This window comes from Dendrobates tinctorius, unplaced genomic scaffold (genome assembly GCF_039654945.1).
Source record: "Dendrobates tinctorius isolate UK_male_01 unplaced genomic scaffold, ASM3965494v1 ptg000116l, whole genome shotgun sequence".
NCBI lineage: Eukaryota > Metazoa > Chordata > Amphibia > Anura > Dendrobatidae > Dendrobates > Dendrobates tinctorius.
The window spans coordinates 1,157,054-1,182,507 of record NW_027361784.1 but is presented as its reverse complement, the minus strand read 5'-3'; the positions used below and the strand labels follow the sequence as shown (position 1 = coordinate 1,182,507).

At 41.4% G+C, this 25,454-nt stretch overlaps 1 protein-coding gene across 1 annotated transcript in view; it reads left to right on the top strand.

Moving 5' to 3' along the window:
* The first annotated feature begins 14,276 nt into the window (after nucleotides 1–14,276).
* NCALD (neurocalcin delta) overlaps nucleotides 14,277–25,454 on the top strand; it is a 94,977-nt gene continuing 83,799 nt past the window's right edge. Inside the window, exon 1 of the mRNA XM_073590077.1 lies at nucleotides 14,277–14,421. The gene's annotated coding sequence lies outside the window, so the exon portion shown is untranslated. The remainder of the gene's footprint in view (nucleotides 14,422–25,454) is intronic.

Below are 25,454 nucleotides of genomic sequence, written 5' to 3'. Positions count from 1 at the left end.
CTAATTATCATAGGACAACATTGGTATATTTAATGAACATCAATATACATCACTTTACATTATATACAGTGTAGCACTACGAAACACATTCTCCAAAGCATGGTAAAAAAATATTAAAAGAGATACACATCCATAAACAGCCCATCAGGCCTATGTGCCCAAGATAAGCAGCAAATATGCATTAGTCAAAACCACAGAGATATCAAAGGCACAATGCCATGTATAGTGGAATAAAAAGCTGTGCCCACAGTTATTGAAGAAAAGCGTATGATACTCACTGTGAGGATTTAGAAGTCTATAGTCACATAGAGTGACTGCAGACTTTTAGCATAAGGCCGGGGTCACACATGCAACTGTAATGCGAGAAAATTGCGCAAGTCTCTCGCCTCAATACCCGGCATTGCCACCAGCACTCGGGACCGGAGCGCTCAGCTGCACAGAAGTACATTCAGCCGCACACTCCGGTCCCGAGTGCCGGCGGCAGTGCCGGGTATTGAGGCAGGAGTTTCTCGGATTGCATTTGCAAGTGTGACCCCGGCCTAAGACTTGACAACATCTACAACTGGACTGAGTCTGCGCTATAAAGTGGGCTCAGCCTGTGAGCTCGTTCCATACACCAGTTGGCGTCTTGCGCCATACATCTAAGACGAATGTTGGGAAGGGGTTAATGTGAGCCTGATACCTGATAACGGATGTGAGTGGGATTTTGTGCTGGATAAATTAGGGGTTTTATTGGTAACATTTTGGGGTACATAACATTTTTTGATCGCTTTCAGAAAAAGGCTGGATCACATTCTTGTGTTCTACACTGAACACTTACGTCAGGGATTCAGTGTAAATCCAACAAAAATGCAATTCAGACCAAACCCTCGATGGAACCTCCCAGCATAATGAAGGAGATGGAGACACTTTGAAGTCCATTTAGCGTCTGTTCCATCCTCCTGTGTGCAGGGCAGCCGGGCTCCTCTTCCCCGCAGCGAGGGAAAGGTAATCACAGGCATGGATCACAGCAGTGGGGCGGCAGTGGTCAGTGCACAGGCAGAGTAACTTTCACCTTACTCGCTGTCACCCCCACTGCAATCTGGCATTTTTTAGAGAGCCCCGGATCTTTGATGCTAGTGACGCCCCTGTCCAAGTGTATTAACATAATCGATCCAATTCTTTTGCATGACGGAATCTACCCTCGTGTGACCCCGACCTAAGTGTAAGGTGTAAGGGCTGGTGGGTACACACTTGCACGTCACTTAATAGTCTATTTAGGCAGTTGCAATGCCCTTTCTACAATTGGAAATTGACTGTGAAAAACGAAAGTTGAAATTTGATTCAATGCTATGGACAAAAAAGAACTAGGCCTTGTTGTAGGCCTTGTTGCCCATTAGCAACCAATCAGATCTTAGCTTTCACACTTTCATACTGTAAAGTTTAAGCGTCGCTTTAATTTTTATTTCAGAAATCAATCGTACATGAAAATAAGAAACTTGGTAATATATGTTATCAATTATATATGTCTCACTCTCAATTCAGGGGCAAAATTTGTAGTCAGTGAAGAATAATCCTTCCATTATGGCTCGCGCACACGAGACCCGATCATTAAAATCGGCACTCGTGCACGTTATTCTATGGGGTTCTGCACATGTCATATTTTTTCTTCGGACCAAGAAGGCCAATGAAAAGATTGCAGACATGTCTGATTTTGATCTGTGTTTCGGATCAAAAACGGCAATGCAAGTCTATGGGTCTATGGGGTCCAAATTTTGCATACTGACATAATGGAGAGGGTTAAAAAACTTTTTTTTCTCTCCACCTCTGAGAAAAATGAATCCCACTTTGATCAAACTCTTATCTGAGGTTGATTAGAATAATAGGACCGTTTTTATCCAATGGAGAGAAAGTGGTCATGTGACCCTAGCATCCCTATGAGAGGAGATGGCAGTTGGTGCTTTTATGATTCTATGGAGGAGGACGGAGGATGAGCTAAAGGCAGACACAGACATTCCTCTGAAAGTTCTCCTGATGTGATACTTACACTTCAAACATCTCTGGTTAAATAAAAACTGCTAAACTGCTATATGATTGGTCAATATGGACAATAAGACCAGTTTTTCCGTTAGAAAAAGGCAGTTTTAATAAATCTTCCAAAAAAAATCTGATAGGCACCTATTGGGTTTTTTTTTGTAGGGTTTAATAAGTGACTAATGTCTCACCTTCTTCTAACATTCCTTGTCCTTGGCTGTTAAGACACTTTCCCCTGCAGCATTTTTTACCTTTTATTTCCTAAGCTCTTTCATTCCTCTTCAACGGAAATAGTCCTTTCTTAAACATCTAACCTCTTTTTTTTTCCCAAAGCTAAAAGATCTTTGTCTCATTGTTCAACGGGATAATGTTCTTCAGAATAAGTGCGCAGGGCAGAGCTCTTTTCAATGCACAACGTCTCCAAAGGAATTTAGGAACAAACACAGGAAAACAAAGCACGTGCAAAAATGTTCCTTCAGTTTAAATATATTTTCAGGATTAATTAGAAGCTACCACTGCCATAACAGCAATCAACGGACAAACATCAATAGGGTCCAACTATGTAAGAGAATGTGTATACGCTTGTCATAGACTTTATAATGTATGCAAAGTTCACTTTTATGGCATTGCACATTTTTTAAGGAGGCGGTCCACTGCAATGTATAATTCACCCATTGATTTACACCCATTAAAAAATTTTTTTGTAAATATCTTCTGCTTCCATATGTGCCTGTGAGAGGCGCTATTGCTGCTCGCTCAGTCTGCATCACGTGACTCTAGCTGCAGCCGCCACTGACATCTGTTGCTGTGACGCCAACTTCCGGACTTCCTTGATTTACCCAGGTGTGACCCCGTCACATGCACCCCCCAATTTGATTGACTGGGTGAATCAAGGAAGTCCGGAAATTTACGTGACATCAGCGGATGTTCAGCGGCAGCTGCATCCGGAATCACGTGATGCAGACTGAGAGAGCAGCGATAGCGCCGCTCACAGGTACAAAAGGCAAAAGAAGATATTTACAAAAATACTCATTTAAAGGGTTTAAATTGTACATTGGACAACCTCTTTATCTACTTTAAAATTATTTACTGTATTTTTAAAGAAGTAACACTAATGCTGAGAATTGAAACTGCAACAACAAGAAAGAAAACTCGTAGAAATATAGAAATCACAGAAATGAAAGACCTGTTCATGATCTGCAAATGATGAAAAAATGGAAAAAAATTTTTCAAAACATCTTGATTTATTTAGTATCGAATATAAGCACTACGTGCAGAAATCCTCACACTAACATGCCTTAGCTGCCATCTATGAGGTTATTAATGGTTGTCTTAGGATTGGTATGCCGTCTTGAATGCACTTGGTCAAGTCATCAACATTCCGTGCTGGCAGTAGCTCCATTAGGCCGGGGTCACACTTGCGAGTGTGATGCGAGAAACTCACGCGAGTCTCTCGCATCAATACCCGGCACTGCCGCCGGCACTCGGACTGGAGTGTGTGGCTGCATGTATTTCTATGCAGCCATACACTGTGGTCCCCAGTGCCGGCGGCAGTGCCGGGTATTGATGCGAGAGACTGGCGCGAGTTTCTCGCATTGTACTCGCAAGTCTGACCCCGACCTTATAAATGGCATCTGTAACGCTCGCTCCCAGACTGGTTAGTGTGAGCGTGGATTGTGGTCCCACTGTGTCACAAACCAGACATACCCCGGAAGGGTGTGACTAAACAGCTACCTTGGTGTTCGCTGGAGCCTCTAGTGGTGAGGTCAGGCTTGTGCGGCGGGTAGCTGCCAGGTACCACTCCAGGGCGGAGTCTGGCAGTAGCAGCTGACCTCCAAGGGGACAGGACACTGTAACAAAAGGTGCAGGCCAGTACTGTAGATATACTGTTTGGCTCAGCTGATACAAAGACAGGCAAGTACTGGAAGCCTCGTCTGGAACACAAGCAGATCGGTGCAGGCACGCACAGCTGATACACTGACAGGCAGGCAGGCACGGCTGATGCTCTGGCAGGCAGGCGGGCCATACCATTGGTTCCCTGGCCAAACACCACTGAGTTGTTAGTACACCTGAAATGAAATATAGAGGGGTCTGGGTACTGTACATTATGCCACCCCACACCATAGTCCCAAGAGTAGTAACAGTATGATTCTACCAGATAGCCTCTGAGAAGAGTTCTATAGCGCAAACAAAAAGAAAAGGTGCAAGAGGGCAACCTTGTCTAACCCCAGAGAGGACTTGAAAGGGATCAATCACCAGCCATTCACCAGCACTCTACTATGGATATTAAGATACATTATTCAGACATAGACGCAAAACATGTTACCCAGACCCAACTTGTGCGGTGCGTTGCCCATGAATTCACAGGAAACACGGTCAAAGGCTTTTTCCTGTTCAAACTGACCAGAGCCACATGTGCAAGATAGCTCTAGCTTCATGTTCCTGTTACTACAGTTACACATACTATTCAGAAATTTAAGGTCTATGGAACTGTAACCAAACTTGTTGGATGTGGCCACAAGAGGAAAGTTGATGACAAATTGAAGCAATGGATAATATGAATGATAAACGAAAAGGCCAGAACAACTTCTAAAGAGATTAGAGGTGAACTCCAAGGTCAAGGTATATTAGTGTCAAATCGCACCATCTGTCTTGGCCAAAGTGAACTTCATGGAAGACTAATGAGGAGGTACCCACTATTGCTGTCATTATTATTATTATTACTATTATTAATGACCTTTGGCTCAATCTCGAGCCATGGCAACTTGATGGATGATCGCTCTATAGAAAGATTGATCTTGTGCAAGCCTAGATAGGTCCACCAGGGTCTTCACAGTCAGTATCTTGATAGTATCAAGCCATCAGGCTACTGGTCTTCCTCTTCACCTTGTTCCTTCTCCTTTCGACCATCATGTCTCCAGTGATTGCTCTCTTCATATGATGTGTCCAAAGCAGGCATGACATAGCTTGGTGATCTTTGCTATGTGTCTGGCTTGATTTGCACCAAAATTAATTGGTTTCTTCTTCTTGCCATCCATGGTATCGATGACATCCTTCTCCAGCACCACATTTTGAAGGCAACGATTCTTCTTACATCTTATTTCATATAGAGGAAACCACTGTTGAAAGCAAATACGGTAATAAAAAAGTGAGACTGGAATTAGCCAAAATACATATTGACAAGACAGAGAGCTTTTGGGAGAATGTCCTCTGGACAGATGAGACACAACTGGAGATTTTGGCAAATCACATTAGATCTATGTTAAGAGACACAAAAATTAAACATACAAAGAAATTGCATTGGTTATGTTTTGGTGATGCTTTCTTTCCTTTATCTGGCACAGAGTGTATTGATTCTGTGCAGGGTACAATGAATTCTCAAGACTTCCAAGGCATTTTGGATTAAAATGTGATGCCTGGTGTCGGAAAGCTTGTTCTGAGCTGCATATCATGGGTTCTCCAACAGCATAATGACCCAAAATACACAGATAGAAAAATCCGAAAAATGGCGAAGAGTAAAGCATTGGACTAATCTGAAGTTTCTTCTATCAGCCCTGATATAAATTCTATTGAACATCTGAGGAAGGAGCTGAAACCTTCAGTCAGTAGGAGGTGCCTTCACACCTGAGAGAACTGGAGCAGTTTGCTCAGGAGGAGAAGGACAGGTGCAAAAGTCTCATGAAAAGTTACAGAAATCGTTTGTTTGCTGTGATTGCCTCAAAACGTTGTTCAACAAAATATTGAGTCAGGCTGTGTGCCCACGTTGCATTTTTTAAGCGGAAATGCTTAAAAAACTCTTACAAAACGCATCCCATTCATTTTAACTACATTCCGCAATTGCTGTGCCCATGCTGCGTATTTCTCCGCAGCGGAATCGCATTGCGAAAAATTACGCAGCATGTTCATTAATTTTGCGGAATCGCGACGATTCCGCCGCCATAAACTTGCATTGGAACGCTTGAAATCCACAAATATGAAAAATGTTTGCAGATTTCAAGTGCATTAGCTGCAGTTTTGTAAATCAAAACCGCAGCAAATGGGAAGTGACATCCCATGAGCATCCCATAATCCAGGTAGACGAGAATCCCAGATCATTCCTGTCTTCCTGGATGATGGCTACTAGCATGGAAGGGTATGACCGCATGGAGCTGGATTTTTTTTATATTTGCCCTTAAATTTTTTGGCTCCCCCTTATTTTTTAAAAATATTTTTCCCCCTATATTTTTTTTTGCCTGCCCCAATATTATTATTTTGTCCCTTTTTTATGTCCCTCTTTTTTATTTTTTTTTTGTTCTTTGTCCTCAAAAATAAATTTCACTGGTGGCCAGTGGTTACCTGTGGAAATAAATTATACTTATCTGTCCCCGCTGATCGTGACCTAAAATAAAATAAAAAAAATAGCATATACTCACCTAGACACCTAATTCCCCGAAGCCCTTGATCACCTGAAAAAAAGTAAAATAATAAACCACAAGTATCTACCCTCCGTAGAATCCATTTTAATCGAGTGTCCCACGATGATCTAAAGTTTAGAGCAGCCACATAACATGTGGTTGCTCTAAACCGCCGCTGCCGATACAATGAACGGGGCCGTAAAGTGGCCCCGTTCAATGTATAACGAGTTCAACCCGCATGCAGCACGGGTGAACTCGATACGGACCCGAAGACCGTGAGCAGCGTGAGTTCAATGCACTTCGCTGACCTCATTCGGAGGCTCACGCTGCCGGAAGCGGATGTGTTCCCAGCAGTGTGAACATGCAGCAGCCATGTCAATTAAGAATAAAATAAAATGGCGTCTTTTATTTCAAATAAAATATTTTTTTCTGGGTGTTGTGTCTTTTTTTAACTCTTTGTAGGTTAGTAATGAGGGTGGCAACTTGTGGCATCCTGAATGCAACAAGAAAAAAAATGGAGAAGAGCGGTTGGACTAGGAAATGACCTCATAGGAACCTTTTATTATTTTTTTTACCCAACTTTATTTGTGCTCCAAAAAGCTTAAAAAACGATTACAAAACGCTTTGAAAAAAACGCATGAAAAACGAGTCAAAAACACGTCAAAATCCACTTGCGTTTTTCCGGGCAAGGGGGTGCGGATTTGCTGAGGAAAAATCTGCTTCAATTCTGCAACATAGGCACATAGCCTCAAGTTACCATCATTTTTGTCCAGGCCAGTTTCATTAGGTTTTTAAAAAATATTTTTTCTGTTGAACCAAAAATCATAAGCAAATTCTGATCTTCATAAATTTATATTCAGTAAATTTTAATTGGAAATTACTGTCATTTTAGTGATCACGGTGGGTTTTTCTTGCTTTATCAGAAAGGTATCAACATTTTTTTCCACGTGTGTATAAACTGCATATCCATATGCGTAATCACCAGTCCCTTATTATTCCTTATTTCACACACTGACGCTATTTTTCTTACTTATTTGTTTTCCACTTTTCCTGAAAGTGTCCTGATGAAGCTATTCTACTGATAAGCGAGTCTGTAAGACTATATTATTAATCATCCAATGTAAATTCATCTTTCACTGAATGGATTGTTTTAGGCCGAACAATTTCACCAAAATGATCATGTATGCTCAAGTGTTTGGTCTCCTCTTATGTTCTAGTATAAAGACCAAATTATTACCATGAACTGGCAAAACCAACAAAGGTGTACCTTTCATTTCATGTGTCTTAATTCTCTCACAATTGCACCCATTGTTCTTCCTAAGAGACCAACCTGTGTTTGACTCTAGTCTTATCCTATTTATGTTTGCAAAACCTTCCCATATAACACTCCAGCCTCAGGCTTCTTCCATCAGGCTTCTTGAACCTCTTGGGGTCATTTCATCCAGAAAGTGCACCCTTATCTCCTAGAACAATGATAACTTTAGTTCTCTTTTACAATCTTTATGTTTTAAGCCCCCATACACCTTAGTCAGCTATCAGCCGAATGATGGTACGGTCAATCATCCATCCAGTAGCTTTCTCGTACACCTCTCTCCTACACACAGAAGCGCTTGCTTGGTCAAGAACTCCTGCGTTCTTTATGAGAGTGTAAAGGGAAGAGATTCGTTGGATGCAGTGAAGAGTCGGAGGCAGAGAAGGGGTTAACAGGATTTACTGAACAGGTTATTATAGAAGAAATACTTCACGCAGGGAGACAAGATTAGTAACGGCAACGATGGGAATTGCACACAAACACAATGCTTGAGAAAAAGGTATATAAAAAAAAGGTAACTTATCGCTAGCAATTCTTGTAGGGGAAAGGCTGGAATATCTCCCGACGGCGTTGCAAATCGTGTACAATGTCTCTGGCTCTGTTACGGAGGTACAAAAAGGACCGTCTCCCGACGGTGCCAATGTATCCGGTCTCGCTTGGCTTGAGTGCGCTGGACCGTAGAAACAGTCCTTTGTGTGAATTCATCTGGAGTGGCACCGAACACGAACCATGGGCAAGCTTGCAGACCGTGGCAGCAGGCGGTCCTCTGGAGTAGTCTCTAAGAATGGAGCAAGTCTGCTTATCTGCAACTGCGAGCGGGAAGGAGCCGTCCAGTAAGGAAAGGTCCGAAGGCAGCTTGGTCATGACACAGTCAATGGTAGAATCAGAACGCTGGGGGATGAATGATGTGGAGTTAGCAGTCGGAGCAGTGGGGAAGGAGTAAACCTTCTCCTTGTTCTCCTGTCAGTTTCCCGCCAAGTCTCCCCTGTTCCTGCACTCAGTCCTTTTCATCTTTCCTGCGCCCCCTGCTGTCCAGCGTAAAGGTCCTCCCCTCCCAGGAGAACCTTCCCCCGGCAACAGTGGTGACAATCCTGATAGTTCCGGCCCCAAAGGGCATCGGAAACCGCTGACTCTGTCTCGGCTCATCTTCTTACAAGAGAGCCACTGCTAGGCTTGTGTGGTGACAACTTAACTCTGTGAGAACAAAAGCAGTCCAAAATCAGACATGCTAGATCCTTAACTACTCTAACAATCAGTTGTTCAGGGCCCCCATACACTTTAGACTATCAGTCAAACCCAGGTTCAACCAACATTAGTCTAAGGCTGGTTTCACATTAGCGCTTTTTAAGCGCACGCACGGCCGGGGGTAGCTCCGCCCCCGAGCCGGCTCTCTGCCCGGCGTGCCCGCCCCTTGCTTGTAGCGCCGCCTCCTAGCGCACAGCGGCGCCTGCGATCGGCGCACCCTATCTTTAGCATAGGGTGCGCAGATCGTGCGCAGGCCGTGCGCTAGTTGCGCTTTGACCTGCGCTGCGCACTTTTGACGGTGCGCCGAGCACGCCGAAATCCGAAAAGTTTGATTTTGGCGCGCACGGCGCACCGTCAAAAGTGCGCAGCGCAGGTCAAAGCGCAACTAGCGCATGGCCTGCGCACGATCTGCGCACCCTATGCTAAAGATAGGGTGCGCCGATCGCAGGTGCCGCTGTGCGCTAGGAGGCGGCGCTACAAGCAAGGGGCGGGCACGCCGGGCAGAGAGCCGGCTCGGGGGCGGAGCTACCCTCGGCCGTGCGTGCGCTTAAAAAGCGCTAATGTGAAACCAGCCTAATCTGTATGGGGGGCTTTAGGATGCTACCTGTTGGCATATCATTGGTTTTTCACGGATTATGATTTTTTTTTAATTAAAATTGACCTTTAAAGATTAAAGATTCTATCCAATTGGGACATTCCTTTTCATGTCTTTGTTCATTGGGGATTGTTCTAAACCCTATAACACATGCCTGTTTTGGGACAATTGAAAAAGATCCTATTGTATTCAATTCAAAAGAGCTTTCTGGTGTAGCTTTGATGTCTAAAGTAATTAAAAACAGCTAGCATATACTGTATATACCTCCATTATATAGGTGAGTGGGTGGATGTTCTCATCAGTAGAGTGCACCTGTGCGGCTCCAGCCTTTATCAGTGGGAGCCTGCTGCATCCTGCTAGTGCATTTGTCATTTGACAAGGTTTTGGTGAGGATATTTTTCATGATATGTTTTTCTAAAGTAATTAACAAGCATCCCATAGAAGGAAGCACTCCGAACAAAACAAAATTGTAAAATATGGACTTTATTGAGCTCAAATGGCAACGTTTCGGTTCATAGAACCTTCTTCTTGCAGAAGGTTCTATGAACCGAAACGTTGCCATTTGAGCTCAATAAGGTTCTATGAACCGAGACATTGCCATTTGGGCTCAATAAAGTCCATTATCTTTCAATTTACTTTTGTTTTGTTTGGAGTGCTTCCTTCTATGGGTTTCTTACTAAGAAACATTTGTCTGGAGGCCTGGCACCCACCCGTGAGTAATTATTAAATGGTGCTGTTCCAAAACCTCTGTTTTTTTTCAAAAGCAATTAACTTGTATATTGTGCCAAGCTAAGGATAAGATCCAGTACAACAATTTATGAAGACAACGCTCATTTCTAGACCATTCAATCTGGAAGAGTAAATAGAATAATTGCCCAGTAGTGGCTGACCAATTAAACATCCAAACTTTCAATGTGGTGGTTTTTTTTTGTGAGGTCATTACCTAGTCACAAGTCCAGAATATATTGTGCAGTTATGTCTATAGACAAATGTTGACACGTCAACCTCGCGTGAAGTCTACAGGCTTTTTTAGTCACGGGGCAGGGAAGCCATTTGGAGGAGAACATGGCAGCACAGCGCCATTATTTGGACAGTGATTGCTTTGTCAATTACAGAAGACTGGGGTAATAGAGCTGCATTGTATTGCACCAGGCACAGGGTATGGTTTGCCCTGAAGTAACATCGAGAAAGTCTCTGAAACTCAATAAATGTTTATTCACTTGGAGGCATGTAAACCGCAATGGTTATGGGAAAGCAGTTTATTTGCTTCATGGTTACACTTTAATATGAAGCACACAAGAATATGAGTTCTCAACGAAAGGACTCAGTTGGACAACACATTAGTGCTTTCAACTAGAAACCTTTGCAGGTTATAGCTGGCTCAAGAATATTCCTAACTATGTATCGCTCTCAGGCCTCACTTATTTTAATGCAACAATAGTTTTCCCTCTAACTCTCTAAGCCTCAAAGGGGAATCCCTCTCTACCTGTCGAAATACCAACATCCAACCAGCTAAAGACACAGTTTATCCAACAACAGTCTACTTCCTTTCTACAATAAAGCACTGACAGCACAGTCCCTGGCTCTCTAAAACAGTTACTGCAAATCACTATCTTTCACATGCTAGCTGTGTCCCCTACATGGCATGTGAAAGAAGGTGCCCTGGTCAGATCTTTTTGGGCTAAATGCAAAACGTTATATTTGGCGGAAAACTAACAGTGCACATCACTCTGAATACACCATCCCCACCTTCAAACACGGTGATGGCAGCATCATGCTGTGGGGAGACTTTTCTTCAGCAGGGGCAGGGACAGGGAAACTGGTCAGAGTTGATGGGAAGTTGGAGCTAAATACATGGTAATCCTGGACAAAAACCGGTTAGAGGCTGCAAAAGACTTGATACTGGGGTGTAGGTTCACCTTCTAGCAGGAAAGGATCCTAAATATCCTGCCAGAGCTACAACGGATAGTTTAGATCAAAGCATACTCATGTGTGTGATTGGCCCAGTCACAGTGTAGACCTAAATCACATTGAGAATCTGTAGGAAAACCAGAAAATTGCTGCTCACAGACGTCTCCATCCAATCTCACTGAGCAAGTGTGCAAAGAAGAATGGGCAAAAATGTCACCTCTATATGTGCAAAGCTGGTAGAGACAGACCCCAAAAGACTTGCAGCAGTAATAGCAGCAAAATTTGGATCTACAAAGTATTGATTCAGGGGGACTGAATACAAATGCACGTCACAATTCTCAGATTTATATTTTAAAATATTTTAGAAAACCAGGTATCATTTCCTCTACAATTCACAAATACTTGCTACTTTGTGTTGATATATCACATAAAATTCCAATAAAATACAAAAAAAAAGTTTGTGAATGTAACGGGAAAAAAATGTGGAAAAGTTCACTGGATATGAATACTTTTTTACGGCACTGTACATGTAATAATAAAATAACTTGGCACTCAACTTAGGATGTCCTTAAAAGATGAATTTTTATTTTTGTGCAGTCTGCAAAGACGTTTTGGCCTATTATCGGCCTTCGTCAGCCCGACTGCTAATGAATTATGGTGACAAGGTAGAGAGTAGAAAGTTATGCAGGCTCCTGTTTTTTGAAGGTATAGTATAACGATATACTGTCCAGCTCTCTCGGAAGTATTGAAATACCGGGTATGATGTCCAACTCTCTAAGGCAATGGAACTGTAGTACTGGATCTGTATGCCAATATAATGGGCCTATATGAGGCATTGGTGTGCAGTGGGTGAGGTTGCCGGGCTAGACGCGGTATCCACCGCTCGTCTTGTCGCGACATCTTTAGTTGAGTGCCAAGTTATTTTATTATCTCACTTTGGTCTGGGTAACCTACTTGTACGCCCTGTGGTAGAGCCACGCTATACTTGACATGTACATGTAATAAAGCATCACAATGTAACAAGTGTAATATAAAACATATCAACATTATGTGTGCGGAATAAAGCAAAATAGTAGAAACTTGCTGCATGTTCACATTGTGACTAATCCTATTGCTTCTCTTTTATAGAAGAACCTAAAATCTGAGGATGGATTAAGCCTTTCACGACATACGCCGTATATACACGGCGTAAGTCAGAAGTGGGTCTATGTAGTGGGCTCACACAGAGTATTACAGCCAAGACCTACCAATCGCGGATGAAGTGGAGCGCCGCCCGCCATTGTTAACATGTTAAATGCTGGTGTCAATCTCTGACAGCAGTATTTAACTCACACTGACGAGCAACCGTGTCTTTACGTCTGCCCATCGGCGTACCCGTGACATGATCGCAGGAAGCTAAAGGGTTGTCCCGACAGCTGGGGGTCAGCTGATGACCCCCGTGACTGTCATTACAGAGAACTTTGCCTGTGGCAGAGCTTAAAAGGAGACTGTGATTTCTGCTCTATGCAGTGATACCGTGGCATCGTTGTATATAGCAGAAACGATCGGATGATCGCATCTTCAAGTCCCCTCAGGAGGCTAACAAAATAACTGGAAAATAAAAAAAAAAGTTTAAAAAATAGGAGAAAATTAAAAAAAAGTCAAATCACTCCCTCTCCCCCCCCCCTGAAAATAAAGATATAAAAAAACAACAACACACACATGGTATCGCCGAGTACAGAAAAGTCTGAGCTATCAAAATATAATAAAAATTAAACACCGTAAACTTAAAAAAATCAAGAAAGCCAAAATTACGTTTTTGGTCCCCACAATTCCACAAAATATGCTGTAACGATCGATCAAAAAGTCACATCTATCCCAAAATGGTACTAATAAAAATATTGACTCGCCCCGCAAAAAATCAGCCCTATTGGATGAAAAACAAAAATGTTACGGGTCTCTGAAAATGGCGACACGGCGTCAACATTTTTTTTTTTTGCAAACTTCAGATTTTTTTTTGTAACCACTATAATAATAAAAAACTGGACATGTTGGGTGTCGCCGTAATCGTATCGATGAGGAGAATCACACTGCAAGGTCAATTTTACCACAAAATGTACACTGTAAGAACAATTTATAAAAAACAATGTCAGAATTGTGTTTTTATCACTTGGATTTTTTTTTCCCATTTTTCCAGTAAAATAACTGTCGTCATCCAAAAGTACAACTCATCCCGCAGAAAAAAAAAAAAGCCCTCACATGTCTATGTGGGCAGAAAAATAAAAAAGTTTGGCATGGCTCTGGGAAGAACGGGGGGAGGCGGGTGAAAAAAAAAACGGAAACGAAAAATGCGCTGCGGCGTGAAGGGGTTAATAAAACTTATTTGCGTACAAATGCGATTATATATCCGTCTTCTTCTCCTATAGTCTTCGGCGACCGTAGCGCTGCACTAGGCGGCCACATTCCTCCACTTCCCCCAGTTCTTACTTTGGATGCTTTTTTTCCAGTGATGCTGGACCTGTTGCCTAGCAGAGGCCCCCATTGTGCTCCCACACACTGGCCACAATGCAGCCCCCAACCCCTGCCCCTTTTTCCTCCATTCCCACAGAACTGATAACTGGCAGCAGAGGATTCCCTAACAGATACTTTTGCAAAGAAACAAGATAATCTTTCCATTCTTGGAAAGAGCAGCAGCAGCAGCAGCAGGGACCTGCTCTGGGGGATCTGGGCACCATATGAAGGATGACCCTCCCGGAGCCATCGCACAGCAGCCCCGGAGTTGCTAAGGCAACCAGTGCTCTCCTGGCTTCTATGACAGTGAGGCTGACGTCACTGGAGGCAGAGCCTGAGCAGAAGCCACACAGCCCAGAGGCTGCTGCATGGTGGAGCAGGAGGACCTGGCTGCTGCTGCTGAGGCTTCTCATTGTCTGCAGGAGCATGGACTACTGACTCTCTGACCACCATCGCATCTGGTAAGAAGCCTGTTGCCATTCCTCCCCCCTCTCTTAGTCCTCCTTGCACCCTCGCATAGAGCTTAGCACAACTTTCAGCACATGGGACCCACAGGGCACTTTCTGTAAGATTGTCACATTGCAGTACAACAAGGCAGAAGGAAGTGAGTGCAGTGCTGAGCTCGTGCACAGGGCTATGCACAGCCCATGCTGCAGGCTCAGCCTCAGGAGGGAAACTGGCATATGGCTGGGCTTTACATAGTTAATTCTGCAGAGTTCTGATACTATGATCATAAAGGAATCTGGAGACTTTGTTCTGCCCCCTGTGTGTGCTGCCTGGGAGCTCTTCACTTCCTATCCCATAGTCACACCATGCAGCTCCAGCTCTTCATCTGCCCTGCATAGACCTACATGGTGCCTGTCACTCACACGAGTTATATGGAAGTATCAGCTATCCAGACAACACTTTTACTCTATAGACCATATGTGTTATTGCATGGAGCTCTATATGGCACCCATGTAGCACGTATACTCTATATATCATATATAGTTATATATGGCACCCATGCAGTATTTGTTCTCTCTATATCTTATATAGTTCTATATTACATCCATGCAGTATTTGTTCTCTATATATCATATAGTTCTATATGGCACCCATGCAGTATTTGTTCTCTATATATCATATAGTTCTATATGGCACCCGTGCAGTATTTGTTCTCTATATATCATATAGTTCTATATGGCACCCATGCAGTATTTGTTCTCTATATATCATATAGTTCTATATGGCACCCATGCAGTATTTGTTCTCTATATATCATATATAGTTCTATATTACATCCATGCAGTATTTGTTCTCTATATATCATATAGTTCTATATGGCACCCATGCAGTATTTGTTCTCTATATATCATATAGTTCTATATGGCACCCATGCAGTATTTGTTCTCTATATATCATATAGTTCTATATGGCACCCATGCAGTATTTGTTCTCTATACATCATATATAGTTCTATATTACATCCATGCAGTATTTGTTCTCTATATATCATATAGTTCTATATGGCATCCATGCAGTATTTGTTCTCTATATATCATATATAGTTCTATATTACATCCATGCAGTATTTGTTCTCTATATATCATATAGTTCTATATGGCACCCATGCAGTATTTGTTCTCTATATATCATATAGTTCTATATGGCACCCATGCAGTATTTGTTCTCTATATATCATATATAGTTCTATATTACATCCATGCAGTATTTGTTCTCTATATATCATATAGTTCTATATGGCACCCATGCAGTATTTGTTCTCTATATATCATATAGTTCTATATGGCACCCATGCAGTATTTGTTCTCTATATATCATATAGTTCTATATGGCACCCATGCAGTATTTGTTCTCTATATATCATATAGTTCTATATGGCACCCATGCAGTATTTGTTCTCTATATATCATATAGTTCTATATGGCACCCATGCAGTATTTGTTCTCTATATATCATATATAGTTCTATATTACATCCATGCAGTATTTGTTCTCTATATATCATATAGTTCTATATGGCACCCATGCAGTATTTGTTCTCTATATATCATATAGTTCTATATGGCACCCATGCAGTATTTGTTCTCTATATATCATATAGTTCTATATGGCACCCATGCAGTATTTGTTCTCTATATATCATATAGTTCTATATGGCACCCATGCAGTATTTGTTCTCTATATATCATATAGTTCTATATGGCACCCATGCAGTATTTGTTCTCTATATATCATATAGTTCTATATGGCACCCATGCAGTATTTGTTCTCTATATATCATATAGTTCTATATGGCACCCATGCAGTATTTGTTCTCTATATATCATATATAGTTCTATATTACATCCATGCAGTATTTGTTCTCTATATATCATATAGTTCTATATTGCACCCATGCAGTATTTGTGCTCTATATATCATATAGTTCTATATGGCACCCATGCAGTATTTGTTCTCTATATATCATATATAGTTCTATATGGCACCCATGCAGTATTTGTTCTCTATATATCATATATAGTTCTATATTGCACCCATGCAGTATTTGTTCTCTATATATCATATAGTTCTATATGGCACCCATGCAGTATTTGTTCTCTATATATCATATATAGTTCTATATTACATCCATACAGTATTTGTTCTCTATATATCATATAGTTCTATATTACACCCATGCAGTATTTGTTCTCTATATATCATATATAGTTCTATATTACACCCGTGCAGTATTTGTTCTCTATATATCATATAGTTCTATATTACACCCATGCAGTATTTGTTCTCTATATATCATATATAGTTCTATATTACACCCATGCAGTATTTGTTCTCTATATATCATATATAGTTCTATATTACACCCATGCAGTATTTGTTCTCTATATATCATATATAGTTCTATATTACACCCATGCAGTATTTGTTCTCTATATATCATATATAGTTCTATATTACATCCATGCAGTATTTGTTCTCTATATATCATATAGTTCTATATGGCACCCATGTAGCGTTTTGACTCTAAACTCCTCTTGTCTCTATACCTGTAGCCACCAATGACTCCAGCGTATTGAGCATTATCCACGTAACACTGTTTTGTGCTGATACGTTGAAACATTACTAGTTTGCATCAAAATAAACCCAAAGAAGCTGAATATTGAATTTATAGAACAGTGCACTACTATATAGTCACTCTTCTATTATGTCATGCTACTGCAGGCAGTTGTACGTTGCATCCTTTTAGCATGCTCCATCGATATATCATATGCATGTAGCACTGTATGCCTCCTACAGAATGCCATATAGTGCACTATCCATAAAACACAATTTTTTTTTTTGCTGATATTTTGCACCAAAACAATCCCAAGTAATACGTTTATTGCCTTTACATTGCAATGTCTTGGGTGCACTAATATAAAGTGCATTGCACTTTTATTTCGGCACATTGCATGTAGTTCTACGTTGCATCCATATAGCAGTTTACCTCTGTATATATTATATATATGATATTGTATGTAGTTTTTTATTGCATCCTTTCAGCATTTTACTCTATATATTATGTGTATATGATAAAACATGTACCTCTGCATTGCATCCATATAGCATTTTTACTCTATATATTATATATATGATATTGTATGTAGTTCTATGTTGCATCCATATAGCATTTTCCTGTATATATTATATGTATACAATATTGCTTGTAGTTTTTCATTGCATCTTTTTAGCATTTTTCCTCTATATATTGCATATATGATATTGTACGTTGTTCTACATTGCATCTATATATAATTTTTCCTCTATGTATTACATATGATATTGTATGTAGCTCTACATTGCATCCATATAGCATTTTTCCTCCATACATTATGTGCATGTAGCACTGAATGGCCCCTGCATTATACTACAGAGTACATAATTCATATAATACTATTTTTTTACTGATATTTTGCACCAAAATAAACCCAAATAATATGTATACTGCCTTTACATAGCAGTGCCTTGCATGCACTAATATTAAGCGTATTGTCAGTAAATTACATGCATGCAGCCATACAGGACACTCATTTGCCAATACACTCAGGCTCTGTAATATTACACGGCACCTACAGAGTACTGGGTAGTAAATGAGGCTGGAAGTTACTATTTCCTGGGTCGGCAGCTTAGATTTGCTTGCCCAAAATGAACATAAAGTGTAAGTATTTGCAACCTGTGATGTGGGTGGTATGTGATAGATGCAATGTTGGGGCCGCTGCCTTGATTGTTTGGGCTTTTCTGTGGCCTTTCAGCTGTTGTTTGTCACATAGCGCCAGAAAAATAAATGTTAACCACAGGAACTTTACTTATGACTGTAGATAGCGCTGTGCCAGCTGGCGAGGCTTGGCACCACCGCAGCCAGGACTGCCTTATGTACATTATAATACAATCTAATATTTGCTCAGGAGATGCAGTAACTCCCTTTTTCAGCATGGATTTGATTTGCGCCTGGGAGAATAGGATTTATCTTTGCTAAGTATCCTAATCCCGGCCTGTGTCCGAGGTGGATAAATATAGATGGGTCATTTTCAGCATCATGATGACACTCTGAGGGAAGATAATGAAGCCTCGGTGTAATCCGCATCAGTAATGCATGAGTATATAGCAAACACCTCTGCTAGATCCGACAGACTGATTCCCAAAAAATCCGAGTGAGAATCCGTGTGTCCTCTAGTAATGCCCCCACGTGTCCCCCAGCTTCTCCTGGGAGTTCTGCTCTTAGGTGGCTCCATATGGAATTGATGGGTATGATAGATAGAAGTGAAGCATTTGGGCTGTGGACGAGGCTCTGCCGCACATACACTTACAAATGAGTCATTAAGAAGTGTGGAAGTGGGGGATTTCTCCTGTGGGAGCATTAATGACATCTTTATTGGGTATTTCCTGATTTTTTTTTTTCAAAATGAATAGTTCTTTGCTGTTGTTTTTTTTCCTTTTTTCGGCTCTTTCATCTTATCTAGAATTTATAGGGTTTAGTATTGTTCAGCCATGTTACCAGCCTATCATCAAAGGGACCAGGTTATAATCCCTTATTATATGGCCTGAAAGATTGATCCGCTCATCGATTTTCCTTTTTGTGATGTTCGGCATCGATGTGGAGAGTGTTGATTATTTTACGTCTATCTATCTATCTGTTATTTGCTGCACTTTTACTAATGTTATACTATTTTTCTCTTTTAAAAATCTATTTTGCTTTTCATAGAGCGAGTCACTTGGATGCATTAGTTATTGGTATGTTTTTATGTATAAAATACTGGAAGAAATAAAAGAAAGGCGGAGCGCCCTATGGGGCAGTAGGTCTGGGCAGTACAGTGGGTTTAGCATATGGAAATGTGCTCCTTTTCTTGCTTGTGTGGTGGAAACATACGGTATGTGCCTATGATGTGATTAATCAGGGTGCTGCTACCTCGGATTTGGTCCTTGTATTTATCCTGGTATATTCGGGTAGTCACAAATTATAGGTTTGGTGCCATTCTACTTTATCTGCTGGAAATGGGCGACCTCCAAATGTCCAAAGAATAATGGTGTAAAGTTTGAGACCAAAAAATTTATTTTACCTTGAGCATCTGGAAGTCGTCTATTTCTACCACATATTCAAGGATTGCCCCAAACCTGTGGTTTTCTTGTATGAAGCTCGGGGGCAGTCACTACAGCACTCACCGGGGTTACCGCTTACACTGGCTGACCTGCAGTCATTAAAAAACTACCAATCAGCTACCTGTAAGCCGATCTGTGAACATTTCATCGCTTGCTCACCAAATTTCCATGTTTAAAAAAAATCATCATTCTCGGCAGTACATCGTCCTGTGAAAACCTGAGATGCGCTGGCGAGAACTATGATATTCTGTGCGCACAGGAAGATCGTGTTAACGATTGTTCTGTGCGCGTAGGATATCATCGTTCTCAGCAGCACATCTCAGGTTTTCGAAGGAAAATGTGCTGCCGAGAATCATGAACTTAAGCAAGCTTAAGAAATTATTTCACCTGTGAAATGGGCATTTTCCATGTTTGTCGTGTGGTCCGCAGCCTGTATACACTCCTTTCTGATTAAGTAAATACATTCTTAAGGGTGTCTAGAATCTTAAAAGGGCTTTTCTGGTTTAGAAGACTTGTTGGGGAATAGATTGGTGAAGGGGGCATCTACAACGAACGTATCCCACGCTGGAGGACCTTAAACCACTCTGTATGTATAATACATAATTAAGAGTCGTATTCAAACAAAAAATATAACGTTTTCAGCACCACTGCGCTGCCTGTACCTCAATTACAATTCCATGAGGCTAAACACACCCTATTGAAGGCCATACACCCCCAAAAACCATGGGACGGGTGCACAATCCATAGGAAAGCAACAGCTTGAAAATACACAACAAAGAAATGACGGATGGTACTCACCGTTCCAGTTCAACTTGCTTTATTCAGTAATACAAGGCTTAGGCACGGGAGACATGTGCAAAGTACGGACTACGGCCGTTTCGCGCTGTTGCGCTTCAACAAGACCCGTTGAAGCGCAGCAGTGTGAAACGGCCGTAGTCCATACTTTGCACATATCTCCCATGCCTAAGCCTTGTATTACTGAATAAAGCAACATAATTAAGAGTCCCCGCACTTGCGCGTGTTGCGGCAGCCGAACAGCCACGGGGAATCGAATGTATTTTTCAAGCACACCGAAGACAATCGGTCAGCACCCGAGCGTGGCGGATAATACTTTATCCCAGCACATTCGCTCATTACTAATTGTAAATGATCAGAATGGATGGCAAAACTGATGTAAAATTGCACCAGTTGCCATCAGATTTTTTTTTATGTTTTACCACCTGAAGTATAGCCAGATCCCAACAGTCAATGAAAAGTTGTCATCGGGCCAACGGACCAACTCCTTTGCCCATCGGCCACAAAGGTAAACATCAGACCTAAAAGCCAAACAGTGCAGATTCATGCTGTGTCGCCCCGTTCAGCATGACTGACAGATCTCTCCCTATATGCACACGTGGGAGGAGACCAGAGAGTCATGGGGAGCCAAGACCCATCATCCCTGGCCAGCGACTGATTCATGCTGCCTGATATTTGCATGCCACGAATCTGATGGCAGTTTTCCCTTTAACCTGTTCTCCTTATTTCTTGATTAGATCCTGAGCTCCTCGGACTTAGGGTATGTTCACACCTTCCATTTTTGCTGTGTTTTTTTTTTCTGTAGGCAAAACCTACTTCCTTGGCAGTACAGAAACTGCTTACAAAAAGTGGGTTTTGCTGTTTTGTTTTGTTTTTTGGTGCTTTTTTGCTCCGTTTTGCTGTTTTTTTTTTTTTTTTATCTTAACAGTACATTTTAAATAAAGATAGCTTTATTCTCAAAAACCGTTGCAAAAATGTAGCGAAAGTGCAAGGTTTTTTGCACTTTCTCATTGCTTTCCATAGCTGAAAAAAACACTCAGAATTGACATGCTGCAGTTTTCAAAAACGCTGCTGTCAGGAAAGAAAAAACTAAGAGCGTGCTTGACATTTCTGAAATCTAGCTTTTGCTGATACTGTAAAAAGCAGCTTTAAATTTGCATAAAAAAAGCTTTAAAAAGAAAAAGACCTGCTGCAATAATTCAGCGTGTGAAAATAGCCTTAGTGGTTGTAATATACAGTTGTGCTGTAATAAAGATTATTATTATTATTATTGTGCTCAAAAGTTTACATACCCCAACAGAATTTTGGCTTTCTTGGTCTTTTTTCAGAGATTGTGAATGATAATACCAAAACTTTTTCTCCACTCATGGTTAGTGGATGAGTGAAGACATTTACTGTCAGCCTACTGTGTTTTCTATTTTTAAATCATAATGACAACCCAAAACATCCAAATGACCCTGATCAAAAGTTCACATACCCCATTTCTTAATACCGTGTATTGCCCCCTCTATCATCAATGACAGCTTGAAGTCTTTTGTGGTAATTGTGGATGAGGTTCTTTATTTTCTCAGATGGTAAAGCTGCCCACTGTTCTTGTTAAAAAGCCTCCAGTTCCTGTAAATCCCTGGGCTATCTAGCATGAACTGCATGCTTGAGATCTCCCCAGAGTGGGTCAATGATATTGAGGTCAGGAGACCGAGATGGCCACTCCAGAACCTTCACTTTATTCTGCTGTACCCAATGACAGGTCGACTTGGCCTTGTGTTTTGGATCGTTGTCATGTTGGAATGTCCAAGTACGTCCCATGTGCAGCTTCCGGGCTGATGATTGCAAATTTGCCTCCAGTATTTGCTGATAACATGCTCCATTCATCTTTCCTTCAACTTCGACCAAGTTTCCTGTGTCTTTGCAGCTCAGACATCCCCAAAACATCAGCGATCCACCTCCATGCTTTACACTAGGAATGGTGTTCCTTTCATCATAGGCCTTGTTGACCTCTCTCCAAATGTAGTGTGTATGGTTGTGGGCAAAAAGTTCAATTATGGTCTCATGACTCCAAATTACCTTGTTCCAGAAGTTTTGAGGCTTATCTCTGTGCTGTTTTGTGTATTGAAGGTGAGATACTTTGTGGCATTTGCACAGTAATGACTTTCTGCTGGCGACTCGACCATGCAGCCCATTTTTCTTCAAGTTTTCAGAGAGTCCAGTATTTTAGCTGATGTTATTTGTGGGTTTTTCTTTGGATCTTGAACAATTTGTCACAGGTGAGGATCTTACCTTTAGTAGACAGTCAAGTCCATATGTGTCAAATTCTGTGCATGTTATCAGGCCAAAGTCACCAGGGTATGTGAACTTTGATCAGGGTCATTTGGATGTTTTGGGTTGTCATTATGATTTAAAAAGAGAAAACACATTAGTTTGACAATAAATGGCTTCACCCAACCACTAGCCATGAGTGGAGAAAAAGTTTTGGTGTTATCATTCATATTCTCTGAAAAAAGGCCAAGAAAGCAAAAGTTCTGCCGGGGTATGTAAACTTTTGAGCACAACTGTAATTTATTTTTTAGTTCTTGTGATTGATTGGACACAACCCTACATGTGATACTGTGCAGGAACAATAGGCAGCAATCAGTATTTAGCGTCTATGGATGTAACTTTCGCTCATCCAATGAAAGTAAATATTTGTGGTTATTAAATATGTAATTTTACACCATATTTTATGAACCATCCTTTGTGTACAGCACGTTCCCTGCTGCAGTTCCCGAGGTGATGTGTCCTTATAAACGAATCTGTTCTGCATTTATACGATGTCGCTTAGCTCAACTTGACATTTGCTCTGTGGTTTTTCTACCGCCCGAGACAAAATATCTGTTTAGATTTTGTAGTTACCAAATGTTGCAATTATTTAATATTTTCTTCCCAACCCATTAGAAGACTATGGTTTTGACATATACTTAGTGTTTCGAGTTGTCACTATTTCCAACATCCCTTCTTGCTGCCATTGAATGGGAGGATGCTGGTTTACATCTGTAGCCTTTTGTTACAGCTATATCCAGCCTGGCCTATATTAAGCTCCTGGATTTACCTGTCCGTGGCTTCTGGTTTTAAAATACGAGACTTGCTCTTGTCTGTAAAGTGAGCGGTTGAAATACTTAACATAAAATGTAGGTCTAAAAATAACAAAAAAAAAAAGAGGGTGCTGCAATGTGAAGCCCTAAAGGTGTTTTAGCCTGACTCGCGTTTCGCCCAGCTTCATCAGGGGGTGGACGCAGACATTGTGCTCAGAATACAGGGTGCTGTGAAACATTAACATTTTAAGTCCTTGTTATATTCTGAAGGTGTATTTTTTTTCAATATGTTAAGTAATACTGACACTTTACAGAAGTGCTGCTCAAACTGCTCCAGTGAGGCACCCCCTAGTTATTGGCGAGGATCACAGAGGGACTGTGTATTCATAGAAGACATTATAGGCTGCTCAGTACTTTCTCTGTCTGCAGAAATCTCTGGTTTAGTGACACAGTTGACTCATTTTTGTACTTATTTTTATGTTACACAGAGTTCAGGAAACAAAAATGCAGTCGGATCCCTAACAATCAATAATTTATCCCCTAACTATGTGAATAAGGAATAACTTGTTTTTTTTTTATTCAATGGAATCTGTCATCAGGTTTTTGATAACTCATCTGAGAGCAGTATAACGTAGGGGTAGAGACCCTGATTTCAACCATGTCTCACGGCGCTGCTTGTTGTCATTTTGGTAAAATCACTGTTTTGTCTGCTGCAAATCTACCAGTCCGCTAAATACTGAGCTCAATAAAACTCCGCCCTCAACACTGATTGGCAGCTTTCTGCCTATGCGCAGTATACACAGAAAGCTACCAATTATTGGCGTGAGAGCGGTTACACAGATGAATACGGAGGACTATATGGCATCCAGTTTACTAGTCATCATTGTTTTATGAGCAGGTAATGATCAAAGCTGCAGTAAGCAGCCCAGTAAGAAATACATCACTGGAATCAGGGTGTCAGCCCCTACTTCCTGCAGCTTTCAAACTGAGTGGCAAAAACCTGGTGACAGATTCTCTTTTATCCTGTTGTCCGGATTTGGTACTTGTGTTTGGAGACTTGTGAATCCACACATCACATGCAGAGTGTTCTGTCAGGATTCTCTGGTGCTGGCGTCGAAACCACGCGGACATATTCAGACTAGACCTGATTGGCCTTGCTCAGTTTACTTGAGGCTGGAGACGTCTAGTCGGAATGTGACCGGAACTATGCAAATCTCACACTTACGGTCACATGATCGCCCGCTCTCACACTTACGGTCACATGATCGCCCGCTCTCACACTTACGGTCACATGACTGCAGACTTTTGTACCAAACCTGGACAACCCCTTTAAGTTATAATAGATTCCAAAAACAATACCATATCTCTCTGATTTGTATGAGCTAGTTTTTTATTTTCTGTGGCTAAGTGGACCTGCTGGCATTTGTAGTGAATAAGGTCCCCCGTGGCGTTAGAGTGGTAGACTTGTGCTTGCTAATCTGCTGCTGGCTGTAACTTTAAGAAGGATTCCTGTGGAATTTCATCCCCTCCTGGAATTTAACCGCAATGCTATTTAGTGCCAACAGGACTGTGGCTTCCATGACATGACTTGCAAAGAGCACGCTGCCTTCCTCGAGCTGTGTACATTTATAGCCCGGCGATCCATGTCCTTAGCGGCTGAGAACATTTGTTATTCTATGAGTCTACGGATATCATGTAAACACTTCATTGACAGAACGGTCCGGAATCCCCTCCGCCTCTCCGTACACTTTAGTCTCATGTCAGCGTTAAACAGGGTTTATTATTTTACTACTTTTTCTTATTTTTATCCATTCTGTGTAAGGCTACGTGCACACGCTGCGGATTGGGGGGCGGATTTGGCCGCGCGGATTTTGCAAAATCCGCAGGTAAATCTGCAGGTCAGAAGACCTGCGGTTTTACCTGCGGATTGCTCTGCGGTTCTGCCCTGCGGTTTTTCATCTCCACAATGGAGGAGATGGCAAACCGCAG